The sequence below is a fragment of the Chlamydotis macqueenii genome, chromosome 2 (genome assembly GCF_036417535.1).
Source record: "Chlamydotis macqueenii isolate bChlMac1 chromosome 2, bChlMac1.mat, whole genome shotgun sequence".
NCBI lineage: Eukaryota > Metazoa > Chordata > Aves > Otidiformes > Otididae > Chlamydotis > Chlamydotis macqueenii.
In genome coordinates this window covers 67,297,041-67,317,171 of record NC_141557.1, presented here as the reverse complement: position 1 = coordinate 67,317,171, position 20,131 = coordinate 67,297,041, and the positions used below count along the sequence as shown (strand labels likewise).

The following is a 20,131-nucleotide window of genomic DNA, read 5'->3' as shown; positions in this document are numbered from 1 at the left end:
GGGAGAAGGATGTGAGGATGGGTGTCCATGACATGCTGTAGGCTATTGGTATAGGAAAGCATGACATTACCCAGACTCAGGATAATGCAAGGGAGACCCTGACTCTCATAAGCCTCAGGATGTTGCGGTATCTCCCACCCACCTGGATGCTTTACCCTGATCCATTCTCAGCCTTTCCCTCTTCTTCTTCTCTACCACCCATGTTTCCCTTCCCATTTGCTGCCTGCACAGCACCCAGGACAAGGGGCCCTACTCCTCCTCGTCCCCTAGGGCCTGCTGCATCAAATGAAATGCATCGCAGCAGGCAAAAACCCCACTGCGCTCTTGGATCTCGCTTCAGTCACCATAAGCTGCAGGCCAGAGGGGCTCAGCAGCAAGTTCCCACACCAAAGCAGTTCCTCACCTGAGGACGTGGAGCTAAATCACTTTTACAAAATGTAAAACAAACAAAAAAAAACTTATTTGCAAAAGAAGTTTGGGCCTGGGTTTGTGTTTTGTTTTGGTTTGGGTTTTTTTGTGGTGACGCTCCGGGACCAAATGGGCTGCAAAGACGGCGGGGGCTGGAGCAGGAGTCCAGGTCAACCTCTGCCATTTTGTGGTGTGAGCGCTTCCCGGGGTCCCCGCTGCCCTGGGGTCCGCTCTCGGAACGGGGGAGCCAGGAAGTGAGTGTGAGTGTACCCCTGTGTGCGTTTTGGGCGGAGGACAGTCTCCCTGAGTAGGAGGCGATGGGGCGGAGCGGGGGCTCTGAGCGGAGGGAGCCCCATCCCAGCCCAGGGAACTAGGGTAAGGTGACGATGCCCAGTCGCCTTCCACCCGCCCCGGGCCGGGCTGGGCGGTGCCGAGGAGCTGGCTGCAGGCGGGGGAGGAGGAGGAGGAGGAGGAAGAGGCGAGGATATTCCTGAATGAACGGCTCCCTCCTCTCGTCACCCCACACCTCCGCCCGGCGCCCGCCTCCCTCCCTCCCTCCCGCCACTCTCCGGTGTCGCTTCGAGGCGCAGCCAGTTTCTATAGCGACCGCGCTCTTCCCCGGCTCTTCCGAGTAGTAACAAAGCCGGCTGCCGCGCCGGGGCTGAGGGGGGAACCGAGGCTCCCCTCTCCCGAAGACACCCCGCCCGCCTGCCGCGCCCCAGCCAGGTACGGAGAGAGGGGGGCCGACCGCCGCGGCACCTGGGTGACCGCCGTGCGGGAGAGGCTCCCCCGCGGGCCAGGCGCCGCCTGAGGCGCGGCCCGGGGCGGCGGCGGGCGGGCGGTTGAGGGACAGAGCGGGGAAGCGGGGGGACGTGTCGGTCCCTGCGTCTGTGGCAACTGATGGAGAGCGGAGAGAGCGCCCGCAGGTACGGCCGAGGCGGCCCCTTGCCGACTTCGCCTCGGCAGGGCCGGGGGCACCAGGAGGGTGGGGGGCTTCAGCTGCCGGACAAGCGCCCCTCACCGGGGTCGCCTTACCCTGCCCCGGGCTGCAACCGGTGGGCTCAGTGTTCCCGCTCCGCCAGGGACGGCGCTCCCCCGCCTCAGCTAAGGTTACCCTTGATAATAATAATTTTGTTGTTATTATTGTTGTTTGTTGTTGTTATAAAAATATGCTTTGCCCCTCCTGGAAATTTTGGGGTTGGAAAGTTTAATTTGTTCAGCTTTATGAATTAATGTTGAATAGGGTGATGGCTTTAAAATTAGCTACTTATTTAAAAAAAAATAATTTAAAGCACTGGTATTGAGGAGTAACCAAGAAATTACTGCTTGTTTTTAGGAGTAAGCATACCAAAAGCTTTTATGTGGAATGAGTCTGTAGCTTTCAGAGTCAGCCTTACTCGTTAGAATATGAAACTAAGATAAGATAGTACAGCTGATAATGCATAACACGTTTTCTTATCTCCGGCAACCAAGGTTAGTCAAAAGTTAGCCACCCTTGGCTCTTGAGATAGTAATGCCAGAGGGTCGATGGGAAGGTCATTAGCAGCACAGTTGCCAGAGCACTGTTTGTAGGGGCTGTACGAACAACATCCGAAGCGTAGTGGCCATATGAATAACCATGCCTTTCAGCAGAAGTTTAAAATTCAGAGCAACTTCCCAATGATAACAGAAGGGCTGACCTTGCATGATGAGGTCCTCAGGAGCAGCCATTACGGTTCATTGGTGAGTGGTTCAGGAAATAAACCAGTTGATGGGCTAAGGCAAAACTGTACTGTGATGTGTATGCAGCCAGCAGGCTGCTCTAGATGGGAATCTTCTTGGATATGAACAAGAAAAAAAAAAAAAAGGGGAATTGTAAGATGAGGAGAGTGTGGCTATCATAGTCACTGAGTGGGTGGACAGGAACTGAAAATGTAAGTAATACGTAATCTAAATATCAGATTATTTGAGACTTTAAACACTATATGGAAGGTACTATCAGGGTATCAGAACCCAAAGGCTAGGTATTGACTGGAAGACGTTTGAGAGGTTTATAAAAACAGTGACCATTAAATGAAAAGTGGAGCTACCAGTACCATTTAAGTAAATGATGTGAAAGTATTTTATAGGTTGGAAAGAGAAGATACAGCTCTCTTCAGCAGTCATGAATGCAAGTAGAATATAAAATGGAGACAGGCTTCTCTTGCAAGAGATGTATAACTGAAATTAAGTTTTAAATGAGGGTTAATCAAGGTTAAACATTTCTCAATATAAATTCAAATGAGAAATATCATAGCAATAGATACCGTGGAATTCAGATCTAGTTTGGTTTAAAAAAAAAAAGGTAGTGGAATTCCTTAATTCTGTTGGTTGCAGTGTTTTGCCCAGTATTTATAAGTGTTTGTCCTTTGCTTCTTGCAAAAGTGTCACAACAGTTGTTTTGTTGGAAAAGTTATGACCTTCTGAATGACCTCTGTTTTTCATGCAACACTGAAAAGCAAACTCTTGAGTTTATTAAATGTGTAAAAATTGAGACCTTGGATTAGTTTAGCGTGATGGAAAACAGTATTGCAAGGCCATATTTTGGGCGATCTGAAATCGAATGCACCTAGCAGGAAAGAAAAGGTCAGCTGTGTATAATGAGGACCTGAGGACTTCTGTTCCCTTAGCTGCATGGCAGAGAATGAGAAACAACAGAGCTCAATATGATCTTACCCTAAAAGCTAAAGGGATAGGCAAAATATTTATGGTTACGCTGCCATGTAACATTCCAGTCCTGAAATTGTTCTGTGTAGAACAGCTGCAAAACTCCACTTGATCAAGTGTATCAGAGGAAAAAACAATGTAGTAGTTGAGGCAGTACCAGGAAAGAATAAGATAGCTCGCTGTAGATAATATGTTCCATAATATAGCCTAACATGTGTAAGGGCTTCTAATGATCTAAACAGTTCTAGCACTTAGATCACAGTCTCAGACTGTCATTTCATACCTTTCTGTTGCTCCTCAGTCTAAACTAGATTTATAGGAAGCCTATTCTCAAATTATCGTGAAAGCATCCTCTAAAGCTGTGCGCTCTATACAGTGATATAAGGCCACTGCAGAAGTCTGCTCACCAGTGTTCCTCTTGCTTTAATCGTTCTGAGTTTAACATGTTTGTCTATATCCTAGGTTTGAAGAATCTCTGATAAATGTTTTTCCAGAGATGTATGTGCACTTGCTGTAGCCAGCAGCTATTTCAAGTATACAGGGACGCTTACCACCTGCTGTCTAGAGGCTGTGATTTCAGTCCTTCCTTGCAAGGTTGCTAAGGAGTACAGGGATCCTTGGAGAGCAAACCTTGGGAAATTCTCCTGTGGCCTTTGCACGCATTGTGTGCTGAAGCACTTCCTATCCAATGTAAGCTGATGTTCTGACAGTAATACAGTATGGGCAGATGCGTACCTTAGAGTAGTGTAACATATGATAGTTTTGACTTCCTAGTATAAAGAAAACATTTGCAACAGTGAGAGTGCTTTAGTAAGCTGCAAAGAGCTCAGGCTGCCTGAAAACATACCTTAGGTTTCAAATTCATTTGCAAAGACAAATAAAGAAGTAGAAGATGTGCAGCTTTTAACCTACTACAGCTCTACAAATTTTTAAACCCAGTCCTCTGTGGTTTCATTCAGCTTGATTTTCCTGCAGAAATGATGCCATAATTAAGCATACCTTTCCTTTTCCCATTTTATCTTTTTCAGTATAGACAGATGAATCCAGTTTTTCGGATCTGATGGCGACTTGCAGCAAAATTATTTTTAAATGAGAGGATGTTGATGTGAGGGCTTAACTTTGGTGAATTTCCAAATGGAAGGAAGTCTTTATTAACTTTCCAGACAGAAGTCTGTATTAACTTTTCAGACAAGATCTACGCAAACATTCAGTAAAAGTTTAAATTACACAGCAACAATTTAAGTTCAGTCCAGGTAGTGTGAAAACCTGAGATGCACCAGCACCTCCAAAGTTCTAAGTGGAAACTTGAAATTCATCAAGGGTTTGCCTGATGTCCCTTGCCATTTCCAGGAAATTTAGCCAAAGTGTAACAAAGTTGTGATTCTTTGAAAGCTTCAGGTTCACAAGTGTTATATACTGCATTTTGAAAATAGCATCTATAAAGATGACTACTGCTGGTGCTGTGATATTCAGAAATTAGGGGAGGGATGGGGATGGACTGTCTTATCTCTCAGCTTTCCTCTGTCCTTTAGGAATTGCTCATGTTTTTAGAAGAAATGGCAGGCTGGTGGAAAGAAAGGGCTGTGACAAGCTGGGCTTGAGAACAGCCGTAGGGAAACCTGAAAAACTTGATGGTGTATGGGACTGAAGTGAGGAACAAGGTGGGGTTTGATGTGCAGCCCTTGGTGGAGATGAAGACCTGGAGTCAAGGGGCATGGTGGGAGAGGCTACCTGGGAATGGTATGAGGAGTCAAGCTGAGGTGGGATTGGAACTAGGACAGGCTGGTGGAGCTCTGACCAGGAAGATCTTTAGATATCAGACTGTGTGCCCCAGTTCCTCCCAGTGCATGGCCAGATAGGGGCTGAAGGCTTCTTTTAGGCCCCCTTTCGTAATCCTTCAAGGCTTCATCAGCAATATCTGTGGCAAAAGGTGTTGGTCAGGAAACCCAAACCTTCCCATAATAGTTTCAGGGCAGGTGGTGTTCCAGGCAGGGGAACTCATCTTGGCAGGCAGTTCACAGCAAAGAAAGAAAACTGTTTCAGATGATAGATGGATAGCCAGTCTGTAAATCTCAGGCAGGAGATGTGCTCCTGTGAACAGAAAGGAAATATTCCCCCCTTGGTGACTCACAAGCAGTGACCTGATCAGAGTCTGCTTGAAAAAGCGTCTGACCTTGAAGTTTCTGCTGTGGAGTAGCTGTATGTGAAAGTATGGCTTGACCCTTGAGGAGCTACCCTGCAGGTGTTTACCAAGAACTTGCAGAAGCCATTTGCCTCCTAATGCATGATGGGAGTCCTGGAGCATCATCTCCACAGTAGTATTCTGTGATGGTGGAAACAAACCTTCTCAAACCTCAAGCTGATGCTGGCCTTTCAACTCTTTGAACAAGTCCTACAAGTAACTCTCCAAAAGTCTTGAAAAGGCTTGCCAGTGCTTCTGCCACTACTGAAAATACTGACTAGGATTTTATAAACACCTTAAGCAGAAATTTTGGCGAGTGTTTGAATCACCCTTTGTCCAGGTGGAGTGTTGTATAACATGCGTGTGTAATGAGGGCTTTTATCTTCCTGTATCTTTTTCAGTTCACTGAATTACACTCAGATGCTGTTAAAGAGACAGCCAAATGAAAGCAGATGAAGAAAGAAACAGTGCTGTGTTTGGTACTAGGTTTAAATGGTGTACAGTGAGTGAGTTGTGGGGCCACAAATTAAACAATGAGAATAAAACAACCCATTCACTACATAACCACTGACTGTCTCACATGCTCAGTGAAGCTTCCTCTGGAAGAATATGATGTGTGATTGTATGACTAAAACTGTATTATGATACATATATTCAACAGAAAGCTGATGTTTTGTAATGCTCTAGTACTCGACTTTGCTTTCAGTATGTTGCAAACATTCTATTGTGTCCACTAAATCAAACAGTGCTTTTGTACCTAACGCTTTATTCCTGTAATCAAGTTGCCTCTCATTCTCTGATAAGCCAAACAGATTAAGCTCTTTAAAGCCTTCACTGGAAGAAGTTTTATTCAGCTCCTGAATAATTTTTTTGTGACTGATCTCACAGTTTCTGTGAGAAACTATCCAATCGTTCAATATCCTTTATAGAATGTGAACATCAGAACTGTGCAAAATATCTTAAGATTCTCACCAAAGCATAAATGGTAATGGTATGTAGAGGTAAAAAAACAGCGATGTTTCCCTCCTCAGTCATCCCATGTCACTAAATCCGTGTTGCTAAGATCTCATACTCAGGGATGTGTCCTCTGTGACTTCTATATTCTTTCAGATTATTTGTTTTCCATTAGATAGTTCCCCATCCTCAAGGACTGGTTTGATAATTCCAGACTCTCTGTCTGGCTATATTCAGATGCATTTTGTTTGAATAAGCCTGGTTTGCCAAATAATCTTGTCCTCTTAATTATTTATTGTTCTGCCAAATTTTTGTGCAATCCGTACTATTTACCAGAAGTTACTTTGTATCTCCTTCAAGTCCACCAGTGAGAAAGCTTATTAGCCTAGTCTTCAGCGACCCCCCCTCCCCCGCTTTTTAAAACATGCCTATTTGATGGTCCCTTCTGGCAGGCATCAGTAGGGAAATGTCTGTGAAATTCTAATCTACATACTTCATTCACAGTGTGGGTTAGGCACCCAACTTACAGAAATAGTCATGCTGTTCTCTATAGCAATCTGATACGGTAACAGTGCAACTAGAAAGTACTTTAATGTTAAAGAGAAATGCTATTTTCTTTTGTTAATTCCTCTTTTTGTTTTTTTTTTTTAAATAATTTGTTGTTAGGAGGAAGCACTCTGCATTTTTCAATATTCTAATGTATTTCTCCTTTCTGCTCCCTCCATGGCAGACCTGAAGTTGTCTTATCCTCCCTGTAGGTCTCAGAGATAAGTCCTTGATGTTTGTGCTATTAAGTTCAAGGTCAACAACTTGAATAATGCTTATTAAGTAAATGGAAATGAAATATGATCTTACTAGTCAGATCTATCCAAAAAGCCCAAAAGGGAGAGTGCTTTCTGACTGTATAGCTTATGTTATTCTTCATTGGCCATTAGTTCATATTTTACGCTTGAGAAGATAGGCATGGGTACCTGCTCATGTAAAGATTAATCAGCTATGAAAAATTTCATTTCTGACCCTCTCTGTCTTTTAAAAATTAGGAACAAGTATCTATCCAGTAAGATTAAAACTACCCTCTTTAAACCATAAGTTTCTCTTAGCCTGAAATATTAACACCTTAATCGTTAAATACCATGTTTCCGACAGGACAAAGAGAGAATAGAGAACATACCAGCTATGAATCATCTGTTTTTGTTGCCAGTCATTCAGACACTTTGGATGAATAGATCGAGCCTAGAGCTGTAAGCCAGCTTGGCAGCTGGCAGGTAAGTCCTTGGAAGCTCACCAAAATGCTTTCTCAAGCATCACATCTCTATTTTACATGTTGTATTTTGCCAAATCATATCCTAGCCTATAAAGAATCTTCTTAAGACAACAGGATCACACTTAAGCATATGTCTACTTTCAGTGTAACTTAAGCATTTACATACTTGTACATGTGCTCAAGTAGGGATCTGAATACGAATGCTTTCTTGGATGGGAAAATAGAGAAGCAGCTCTTACAAGAGCTGAAAATTAATGGTGTGCAAGTGATGTAAAAATGAAGTAATAATATTGCATATGGATGGATCCCACAAAAATCCCAAATGAACTAAGTTTCCAGTAAATCTTACATCATCTGTCTCTTAAGAATAAATTAAGCTCTCTTACATTACTGCTTTGCCCATCTATGCCATCTGACAGGCAAGTTAAAGCATTTTCTAACTCTAGAATGGAGAAACATTGAGTGCAATAGTGTCTCCCTACCTTTCTCTGGCGTATCTCCCAAGATAGCTTTTCCCACAGTAGTGTGCTGTGCTTACGGATCTGGCGACATTCGCATTATGAATCTTCTTTTTATGAATTTATTGTAACATGGCCAAAACATCTGCTTCATGCTGAAGTGTGGTTCATGGGGACTGAGGAGAATTTTCAGTGTGTTCATCAGTGTAAATATAAGGCTTCAGTAACACATGTTGACATAGTCTTTCTAAAATAAGAATTCTCATTGACTTTGGTACAAGGAGGGGGGAGGTATGTCACAATAACATGTAGAAAGAAAATTTCTGGAGTTCTTGTTAGTGCAGTTGTGTTATTCAGATATGGCTATGGTTAAGTTGAACAGCCTTCTGAACTTCATATAGTAAATTACTGTACAAATAAGTTCATCCCTGTCACCTTTTGTTTGTCTGCTGCTCAAGGAAGAGAAACAATTTCACACAATATGATCAATAAAGAGCAACTGTGGACATGATTCTATGCGAGTGTCCACATCTATCCGCTGACTGTAAAATAGAAACTTGTAACAATCAATCCTGCTGCATATTTGATGGCTCGTCCTCTTTACTGCTTCACTCTGCACCTTTTTCAGTAGCAGTGTTGTCTTTATACTTAGTTTTTTTCATTTCATTTTTTTCAAACATTTTTTTCATTTACGATCATCTGTGTGAGTACAGAAAAGCCAGTGTCATTGGAACACAGGTCTTTTTTTAACAGGTGTTTCAAAGAGTTACCCTCGATGTTTTATTTTGCTGCTCACACACTAGCAACATTAACCAAAGTACTGATAAAAAGAGGAAAAAAAAAAGGCATTAAATAATGCTATGACAAATAATAACTCCTGGGAAACAAACAAAAAAAATACAGTGGTCGGCACATGACTGTCTCTATTGAAAAGTAAGGTTAATATCACCCCATTACTTCTGGCCCAAAGCTCTTTTGATCATGTTTGAAGGGTTACATTTGTCTTGGGACATTTGGAGAATTGGCAGGAGGTAGCTTTAATCAGCATTTGCTTTGATGTTTATATATGCATAAAATTAAAATTCAAATGTGTGTGTTATAGTAATGTACATAGCTGATGGATCCGATGTGCTATTTGCTGTTAAAATGTTAGCAATATTTTTGATGGACAAGCTCAATGCAGCCTTTGCTGTGCAGAATTTAGGGTCTAAACAGACAGAAGTGGAGCCAGTGGGGTATGTCAGAAAATTCCAGAGAAAGAGATTAATACTGTTTGGCATCACTCTTTAGTCAAAATGGATTGGAATAGTTTGCTGGGTTTTGTGGGGGTTTTTGTTTGGTTTGATTTAATTTTTTTTACAGTAGGAAAGATGGAAGATACGGGTCTTTGGGAAGAAATATGAACTAGGAGTGGGATTTCTGGACTGACATGTGGATGAGAATGAACTTCTGTCCTGACAGTATGCCTGTTAAGATACCTAACTTTGCACTACAAGTACACACTGCAATGTTTAGATCAAATTTTCTGGAGAATACACTGAAGGAGTGTGGAGTGCTCAGATAATAGGCAAAGTCTGAAAGATTTGTAGAAAAAAAAATCAAACTGAACCCGTATATTGCAAGATCATATTGTTCTGAGAGAAGAAACAAATCTTGGGATAATAAGCAAAGTCTGAAAGACTCATGGAAAAAAAATAAAGAACAAACTGAATGCATGTTTTGCAAGATCATGTTGTTCTGAGAGAAGAAACAAATCTTGGGAAAGCAATTTCATCAGCATTCATAGCGCTAAGCAGTGGCACAGTTCCTGCAAAGCCTGCTCCAGAAACGACGTCATTTGTCCACTGTGACATACTAGGCCACTCAGACTGGCACACAAATACTGAGCAGCTGCCCCACACAACTCCAGTTGCATATCTCCATCAAAAGAAAGACTCTAGTCAGAGATATAAATGGTTATTCACCCATCTGCAAAAAGAAATGCAATGTGCCAGGCAGCAAACAGCAAGCATCATCCATTCACTGATGAGCAAAGTTATAATGGGGAAACTACAGGGAATTGTGTCGACAGGAAATGGGCCAAGACTGGGGGTCTGTTCCGTTAAACCCGCCGGTTCCAGCAAGGACACTGACAAAGCTCACTTCCCGTGTACAGCTCCAGATGTCCATGAACCTGTTTTTTTCCCAATTTTACTTTCACATAAGCAAAGAATGGCACTGACACAACAGAGATGATCCTTGGTCTGCTGGAGATCTGAGAGGAAGGGAACTGAAGTGGTGTAGCACTGCTCTGCCTCTCCGCAGTGCCAGCTGCCCTGGAAAGACTGAGGTTAAGAGTTGTGGCCATTACATTCCCGCAGCTGGCTTTTAGGCTCTGGGATATGGCAGGCAAGATGTGCACAGGTCACACCAGTTTTAGAGTTTCTTTCAGTTGCATTTGGAACCAAAAAAGGCCGTTGTTAAGGAACAGAAGAGGAAAGCAACATCTTTGATCCCCTGCTTAGACTGAGTGAATTGACTAAATGGTGAATATCTTGCATTGTGCAGTCATTATTGTTCATCATTGTGACGGGCCGGAAAGAGCAAACATAATAATTAATAGAAGGCATTGTGATAATGGCATTGTGTCCCAGCTTTAAACTGTTTAAACCAAGCTTCTGTTTTAAGTAACTCCCTGATAATTCTGTTAAATCTTCAGTCTTGAATCGGCATTTAAAATAGAGACTTCTTGTGTCCTCTGGCTGAAGTGGGCTTAGAGGCGGGGAATGTCCGTGTTTGTATGTGTGTGTTACTCTCTCCCTCCAGCAATATGCCCTTTAGAGTACTGATTGTAGAGCACAGCTATAACTGTATATTTTTCTTGAAACGTCAGATAAAATTATCTACCTAAATATTATTGTACACGTTACTTGTAGATGAACACATTAATTTATCAATGTAATGTTCAAATAAATATATTGAGCTACTTTTCTTCTGCATTTGCAGAAATACAGTGTTTTATTCCAGTTGAAAAACAGCCACTAGCAACAGTATTACATATCTCTGTATTTTCCCCAATATATAGTACTGTATTTAGAAGCACAGAAGCATAGAGTGTGAGGCAACACACTCCCTCCTCTGTAACCATCCTGGAAAATCACTGTGTGTTAGATCTGCTTTGGAAAATCAGAATCATCCAAAAAGTAATGTATTACAAATAAAATTATCTGAAAATGTAACCATTCATGTAAAAATATACACATGCAAAATTTATCTTTATTTGATAGTGCAGTTCATGCACGATTCAAATAAAAGTAACCAATGGTCAGTCTTGTTTGTATGTTTTTTTTAATGTTTTTTCACAGTGCCATGAAAGTGTAATGAATTAGAAGCCCATGGATGAAGGAAGACATATGGAAATGGCATCCTTTGCTAAAGCTGAGGACACTCCCTTAATGGCCAGCCTCATGTTAGAGGTAGAGAGAAGATTGCTACCCTCAGGGATGACTAGGCCCCAAGCTATAACCCAGCTCACAGCTCCATATAGGTAAAGGGTAAAATGTCAGCTGCCAAACAGACTCAGGAAGAATTTAACAAATCTTATAGCAGTAGCCAACATTTCCAAGCAGGTATGCTCTTAGTTAGGGATTATGGAAGCTGAGGGGGTATTAAACTAGCTTTGTTTCTCCAGAGCAGCACTGTGATCTGTGCTGACTGTAGGAGGTGGATGTCAATGCTTGTCAAACCTGTCATACACTCTACTCAATTTACTCTACCTTGTGTGGCTGTGAAGAGCTTCCTCATTATCTTGTGTTTGCTAGGGGTGGGAGGGGTAGCAATGTGCATGGTATGAGAGGTTGCCTTGGATCTGCTCCCTGAATCAGTGAAAGAGCCAAGGGGGATATGAGTGAACTCTTCCCTGTGAGTCAGGCTTTGAAATAGGTGCCCTGCAGGGTTGTGGGCCCTCCGTTATCACTGGAGACATTCAATACTAAAATGAACAAAGCCTTGAGCAAATATAACTTCAGACCTGTCTCTACTTTTGTTGAGAATTGCAATGGGAACCTTGATTGATGGGAATGGGACTACATGGATGTGGAAGCACCATAAGAATGGCTGTTGACGGCACCCAGATTAGGAGATCATAAAGGTAACGGCACACATCTATATGCAGCTTCTCAGGACATCTATATCAGGAGACAAGTTAACAAGTAAATCCTCGTGACTCACAGAAGTGAGACAAGATGAAGAGATTGTTTGCTGTTGATGCCTAAAGACAACAGAATGGTACATCCAGCAGCAGCACATGGTTGCCAACCTAAAAAGAAACCAGAAGTTAGGATGAGGACTAGATAGCTGGCGTCCCTTGTCCACCATGTCATTGCAAGGAATGTATCTCCACTATGAATTCTGGACAGACTATTTGGTTACATATGCCGTGGTGCTTGTGAGTACATGGGTTGGAGTGAGATCAGCACCCTCCCATTCTGTGAGATCTCGCATTGAGCTCTACTACGCTGTTGGTACACAGTGTTGCAATATTGTTTTCTAGGCTTTTCAGGAAGTGAGGTTTGGACCAGATGACCTCCAGAGGTTCCTTCCAATCTAAATTCTGTGATTCTGTCACTTGAATGCAGGAATTAGTGGAGTATGTTGCATGGTCTCCACTGCACAGGATGTAGGATTAGTATAGTTTTGTGGTCGTTTCTTAAATTGTACATTTTTTTTTGTCTTCATTTGTTCCAACTACCCATGTCCTCGCAGGTAAGGATGAATTTTTTTTGTTTTCTTTTTTAAAAATTTATTTGAGTCACACCGGTACAAGAAAAAAAAAGCGGAAGCATTTTCAGAGCATAAAAGTTAGTTTCATACTCCCAAGAGGGGTTATTTTGACCATCTGTTAAATAATCTTGCACTTGAAAAAATTCTATTCAATGGCTCTTTTTGGTCAGAAGGCTGTACACTTCTGAACTTCAGGGAGCTGGGATTGAAATGTCATCTTGGTTGTTGACTGAGACAGGATCCATCACAAACAATGAGGATTATGTATTCACTTAAAAAAAAAAAAAATACAGTGCCCAGACTGAACTCCCCAATTTGCAGACCTCATCTTGTCATGTTCTTCACTCTCCTAAGTTGACTACATGAGGCTGGAGCCACAAATAATTCTCTCATTTGTCTCTACTGTAATGTTGGTGTCTATGTAGGATGAAGGCATGTTGCTCAAAATCATGCATGTCTGTCAGCTCCACAGCAGACCAGAAGTTGTGCTTGTTGGTTTGCTTGTTGTCTGAGAAAATATTGTTTAAAAACACTAAAGGATCTGCTGTGGACCCCATCATCCACTCCTTGTCAAGCCTTTACCCTTGAAAGAATTTCCTGTTAACATTTGTCATGTTGGGGGTCTGACAACTCTGGGAGTAAATGTTGTGAATGCATCTCCTCCCTGCATCACTCTCCTCCCTCCCTCAATCTCTCCTGTTGTTTGTTTGTTTGTTTTAATAGCTACTAACATTTATGATTGCTCTTGGTAGTGAGAGAATTTGGTTATACAATAAAATAAAACAGTTTTCTCCAGAATTTTGCTTTGGCTGGTTCTCTAACATTTCACTGTAGCTATATTACTGATATCTCTAGTATCAAAATGAATTCCATGCTTTGTTCCTCTCCTACTTCATCATTCTGTTACTATTTGTCACGTTCATTTTCATCAGTGTGGTGGGAAACAGAAGCCATATCTAACTTCTCCATATCTTTTTATATTCAGATTAGTACCAAATTTTCCTACCATCTATTCTTGTGTAGCATACAAAATTTTCCTCACCTTCCACCTATGCCTTGTAATTTCTTACTTTGATTCTTGTACCTTGTAACCTGTAACCTACTCTTTCCTAGTGGACTTTACACTTCCATTGCTTCCCTTCCCCTTATCTAAACCCTTTGTATCTTTTTTGGCTGTCTTCCTAAACCATATAATTCTGCATCTTTGAAACTCCCCACAAATGCACCTTGTGTATCAACTCAGACTTGTTTTTATTACTTTCGAACCTTCTCCCCCGTATGTGCTTTCTTCTGTGTTCCTTAGCATGCCAGTTTAGAAACTGTTTTTCCTAAATTTTCTTCACTTGCACTTACCTCCCTCTGTCCATGCTATCCATAAAACTCTTCCAGATTCAATACATTGCTGTCCTCTCTTTTCTCTGATTCAAAACTCTTTTCTGTAACAATCCCAAGAATCTGAGATAGCAATCCTGCAAATTGTGGTCTGTGCTCAGTGACAGTCATGAACTTCAGTAACTCAATGGAACTGAGCTCAGTGGTGAGGCTAAGAGTAAGATTTACTGCAGAATGCTTAGAAAAGATAGTGGGCATTTACTTTGAAGGTCCCTTTTTATTCCATTTAGATCTAGTGCTTAATGATGTTGTTACTAAGGTGTCACTGGAAGATAACGTATAGTTTTTGAAGGCAATTATAATGCATAGTGCTTAGTTTCCTTTTCTGAGTAACTAAGTTAAAATCTTACCAAGTGAAATGGTTAAGGATTGCTGTTGGTGGTGAGTGGGATCTACAGTTCTTTCAGAACCACTGGTGTAATGAGCCAGTAGTTCCACCTGAAATGTTCACAGAATCTGAGACACATCTGAGGCTGTTATGTCTCATTTGGACATGATACCAAGTCTGTGTGAGTGTATCAAATACTTCATCCACATAATGTTCGATCAGTAAGTCCTTCAGACTTGATATCCTGCCAGTGGGGCTGCCACAATTCATCTGTTCATAAACACTGTCCTTGAGATCTTGTCTGCTCCTTTCTGCACAACCCAGTGTATTAAAAGTAGTATATCTTTTTGGGTAGGGAACAGTATCCTGCAGGTTTTATGAATTACTAGATTGCCATCATCATTCTTTACTGATGATGTTCCCTGGTTGGAGTTATATATTATGAAGCACAGTTGTTTCCAAGATTTAATAATATGACAATTAATATATTTTTTTTTCAATAACAGAGCCAAGGAGAAATTAATGGTGGTTTGTATCAGTCTCCTAGTTAATTCAATCTGACTTTTGCCTTAGCAGAGATTAGAGATTTAGGAACTGAATAAAAGAGAAACATCAAAAGATTTTTATTCTATGAAACAGAAACCAAGAAAAGCATACACTATTCTTCTAGTGCTTAATTCTACCAGCTTTCTCCCGGTTACTCCAATAAATAGGACTTTTGCCAGAGAAAGGCATGCATGTATCTCCTAAGAAAACATTTGCATCCAAGATTTAATTTCTGCTGTCATTTTCTAAGCTAATCTCAGTGAGAAGATTTGATGAACGAATCACTCAAGTTAAGTTTGCGGGTTTTTTTAACACATCTTTAAAACTACAGACTACTATATGGACAGCAACAGGAAGAAGATTTTTTTCCAAACAAAGAGCTTTTTTTAAGATAAAAGCTGAGGTGATTTGTTCACATTGTATTTGCAAGCTTTGCATCTCATTTAATTGAATCGCTCTTGATTTACAGAAGAGGATCTAGTTTACAGTATCTCTGTCTAATGAATTATCAATATGCCCTATTGCCATTTTGCTAATCAAAAGGCTTTTAACCACTGTGGCCTAAAAGTGAATAATACTTTTATTGGTGTACTATACCATAAATTGCATCACTGAAAATGCCGTACAGAGCTCTTTATTTTATGCAGTTGATGGGATCATTGAAAGCTAGAGGTTTGGGCATAGACAGCATGATACTCTTTAACACCTTTTGCTGTAGAAAGGTAATGCTTCATTAACAAGGCAAAATTGCCACTAGGATTGGCTGAAGCAAGTCAGAAATTTCAGTCTGAATCAGTCAATCAAAATAAGTTCACCAAGGGGTACGCATGTTCTAGCAGTCCTTTCCCGGATACTCTCATTCAATCCAGTGGGACTACACAGATAGCTCTCGTTTATCTGAATACATGCAGTGCATTTGGTACAAGAAAGCAGCTTTGTCCTTAGAAGTCAATCTTAGACGTGTATGTTGATTTTTTTGTTCATTTGTTTAAAGCCATAACTGTTAGCATGTTCAACTAATCTGTGATCTGCAAACTTGTCTTTGAATTCCATCCTTACAGTTTGGTCATTTGACTTGATCTGCTATGTAAAGCCGTGGTTGTTGTCATGTGATGGGTTTTTTGCAACAGCCATTTGGTTTGGTGAATCTACTTAACATAAAATTCACTATCTGAGCAGCTGCTTCTCCCTCAATACACCTTTGTCTGATGGTCGAGAGCCTGTGAAGGCCCTTCAGAAACAGGAGTCTCTCAGGGGAAAAAGTCACAAAAGTTAAAATTCTTTAAAACCTTCTATTGCAAGCCCTGTTCCTTCAAGCATGCAAGACATTAATGGGCACGACAGACCTTTAGAAGGCATCTGTATGGAAGAACACAGCCAGACATGATGTGAATAGCAACATTTGTGTGAAGTTTTGAGTAAGTGGAGATGAAGATCTCAATTTTCTGTGGTTACTGATCTTCTGAGATACCCAGTTCAAACTGAGACATGTCTAAGTTTGGGAACTCTGAGAATGAAAAGTAAAACTTACTGTCTTCTAGGATATCATATTTCAAAATGCAGCCTTCTGTAGCTTAACACTGTACAGTAACTGTTTACAGATAGGCAAGATGTTAGCACAGGTTGTAGACAAACCTCAGCATTTTGGCACAGGATGATGGAGTGGGACACGGTACATAAGCCGATTCTCCTACAAACTGGATTAACTTAGCTCATTTAGAACTACATGTTATTATAGCTAGGTTGATTCCAGTACCAGATCTGGCTCAGTTATATTAACACTGCACTGCAGTTTAAAGTGTAGATGTACTCGCTGTTGCAAAATATATCCACCACAGTTAATGCGAAATGCCCTTCAAGGTGCACTTTCTGAGAGAGCCCTCCAGAAACAGAAAAGGACAAATATGAACTCAGAGTTCCTCAAGGAATATTGTAATCATTTGACTCTGGAGAAGAAACTAGAACTGAATTTTATTCAATTTCACAGAGAGCTGCTTCTGTCAAGAAGCCAAGGCCAAGGAAGTTAGCTTGCCACAAATTATGTGGTCAGAGATGTGAAAAAGTCATAGACTGATAGTGGATGCTGTGCTGCCTTTTGCACTGATTATTAGTGCAATACTTTTAACTTTATAAACTGTGATCTGGTAGGCTAACAAACAGCACCATGCTGTAATAGTGCTTCAAGCATGGAGCTTTCCGTGGAAAAGTAAGAGCATAAATAAATAAAAAATAATGCTTCCTAGCTTCCAAATAGATAGTACATTTCTATAGTCTTTTTTTCTAGATCTTCAGGTCTTTGCAAATTGCATGCATACAGGATGCTGGAAAGGAAGCCATAGTGTTATCCTGTAATGTCTAGTAAATTAGGTCACTTACTAAGTCATCTTTCTAGTATCATTTTTTTGTAAAAGAGACTTATTTGTAGAACCTTCAGAACCCTCCTATTCACTTACTTAAGTAAAAGCAGAGCAGAGGAGATTTATTATTTAAAATATTTCAAAGAAAACTGACATTTAAAACATCTGGTATTTTAAGATGCTCTTGGTTATGTTTCTGTTCTGTCAAAAATTTTTTTCTTAGTTAGTAGAAGGCAAGAAATGTTTTTCATTTCCTGCTTTATTGCATAAGCCTCCACCAAGCTGCTCATTTGTGATACTATTTAGAAAACTTGATATCCTTGGGAATACTCACTGAAAAGCCACTGTGTTGATGTTGGGATTTATATTACATTAAGTGAAATCCAGAACTTGTTAGTGTTCTATTTTCTGGGTTTTTTTAGCCTTGTACTGTATGTTGCAAAACACTTAAATTAAAATTGCCATTCATTATTACCAGTTAAGAAAATACCAATATTTGGTATCAGTTATTAATTTACACTAAACCAGGTTAAACAGGCAAGTGCAATGACTTTCTATGGATTTTATTGCTTCTTAAACCTTTAAAATTCTCTTTTATGTTCTTTCTATCTGGTTTAGGGATTTTTGGTTTTGGAGTTTTTTTCTAATTAGTTTAATAGATAAACTCTGTTTCTGAATATGTCTTGATTACTTCCAAAATTTCTGAAGTAATGCCTTCCTTTCCTGAATTTTGTATTTTAAATGTGCTTAACTGGCACACTTCAAATATTTGTATTTAGTTTAGCTTTTCAACAGTTATAGCTACAAATGACATAAAAATACTGTAGTTCTCCTCAAAGCAAAGATAATTTCATACTCTCAGTTGAGTTCATGAGACTTGACCAATGTAACTCTTTTGGATGATGGAAAATTTGGAAAGTCCAGGTTGCCTTTGCCCCAAAATAGAATTAGGCAACTCTTGTTGAAACATATTTTCCAACTGCTTTGCAGATTCATATTGATTAGATTTAACTTAATTGGATTAGCTGCCATTGTAGCAGTATATTTCTATCAGAAACACATGTGAGGGAGGTGCACTGTATGCTTAACTGAATTTTGATACACGCTATGGATAAATTGACTGCTTGTTTCTGCTCCTCTGACCCAGTCTGAAGGGCATCCCAGACCCGAACATGTTTCTGGAAGTAGCACCAGTCTCAGGGCAACCCCTGGTGACAATGGTGCCTTCAGAAATATCCAGACGGTATTGTATTTGAGCTTATCCTCAGCAAATTCCCATGTACTTTAGGACTGATGTGGGATGAGATGATGTATACATAATGAGTAGAGCCAGTTTTTCTTTTGATCACTGAGGAAAATTTGACCCAAAGTCTGAAGTCTGGTGAGAGCTAGCTCTTCAAAGCCAACTCTCAAGTAGACATTGAGACTATCAAAGGAGAGGATTTATCTTGGGAAAGCAGTCGTACAAAACTCTGGTTCCTTACAGAGTGTAGTCGCTGTATTATTGCTGAATATGGAGGCTCAGCCCATGAGGATTCTGTCCTTTGCTTGAAAAACTGCATCCAGTAGCACTAAAACTCTTTCACTGACACTTCACAATGAGTAAAAAAAATACCCCATTTCACTGCTAAATAACATGTTAAAAGCTGAGCAATTCATATCAATCTCCTTGAAGTTTAAGTGCTTTATAAGCATGAATCTGAGTTAAGCAAATCTCACCAGCAGAACACTCCAGCGATTCTGTGGCTAGTGGTGTAGCACTTTATGGAGCTCTGACAGTCCCAGATCATTCACAGAAGCTACAAAGATGCCTTCAGACTAATACTTAAAGAGGATTCCTGTATTTCTTAATGCCATAAAATAAAAGGGGTGGATATCATTTGACACAAATTAATTTAACTCCCTTCATCTATTTTTTAAATATGTGCAATTTTATTTCAGGTACCTGCATCTAGAATGATGGGTGTGCATGCAGTAACTGTTTTTTTTTTCAGTTTTGTCGTTTATTTGCATGGAGCAGCCATGCAACTGTGAAGCCCTGCTAGACAGAAGTAGAGTTGCTGTGATGGTTCTTGTGAAGTTATTGTAATCCTGCTTCATTTTCAGCAGAAGCACTCAGATTTAAAAAAAAAAAAATTAACTACTGACAGGTAATTTTCTTCTATATTTTCTTAATACCATAGAGGCCATACATTGTAATATGCTTATAGTTAGTATAAAAACCTAACAAGAAGTTTTTATTTTTTATTGCTGGAGGGATGACGCCTGGAGCACCTTTCCTATGAGGCCAGGCTGACAGTGTTGGGGCTGTTCAGCCTGGAGAAGAGAAGGCTCCGGGGAGACCTGATAGCGGTCTTCCAGTACCTCAAGGGGGCCTACAGGAAAGGTGGGGAGAGGCTGTTCAGTAGGGCCTGTTGTGATAGGACAAGGAGTAATGGTTTTAAAATAGAGGGGGGTAGATTTGGATTAGATATTAGGAAAAAATTTTTTACAATGAGGGTGTAGAACACTGGAACAGGTTGCCCAGAGAGGTGGTGGATGCCCCATCCCTGGAAACGTTCAAGGCCACGTTGGATGAGGCTCTAAGCAACCTGATCTAGTTGGGGATGTCCCTGCCCCTTGCAGGGGGGTTGGACTAGATGACCTTTGAAAGTCCTTTCCAACCCTAACCATTCTATGATTCTATGATCTTTCATTGTCAAGGAAAAATACTTCTGAAAGTTAGATAAAAATAAGGCTGTTCGGTGCAGGGTAATAATAACAACTGCATGTAAAAAAAAATATGCAGTTAAAAAC

General features: G+C 40.6%; 1 protein-coding gene across 4 annotated transcripts in view; it reads left to right on the top strand.

Annotated features, from left to right (window-relative positions):
• The first annotated feature begins 980 nt into the window (after window positions 1-980).
• The window catches only part of RNF182 (ring finger protein 182), a 30,735-nt gene continuing 11,584 nt past the window's right edge, over window positions 981-20,131 (top strand). For 2 of the 4 annotated variants that reach the window (XM_086741813.1, XM_086741812.1), the window contains exon 1: window positions 981-1,134. The gene's annotated coding sequence lies outside the window, so the exon portion shown is untranslated. Of the gene's footprint in view, window positions 1,135-1,284; window positions 1,335-7,375; window positions 7,495-9,313; window positions 10,825-20,131 lie in introns of those variants that run through there. The other 2 variants (XR_015257797.1, XM_086741814.1) reach the window with 2 other exon arrangements.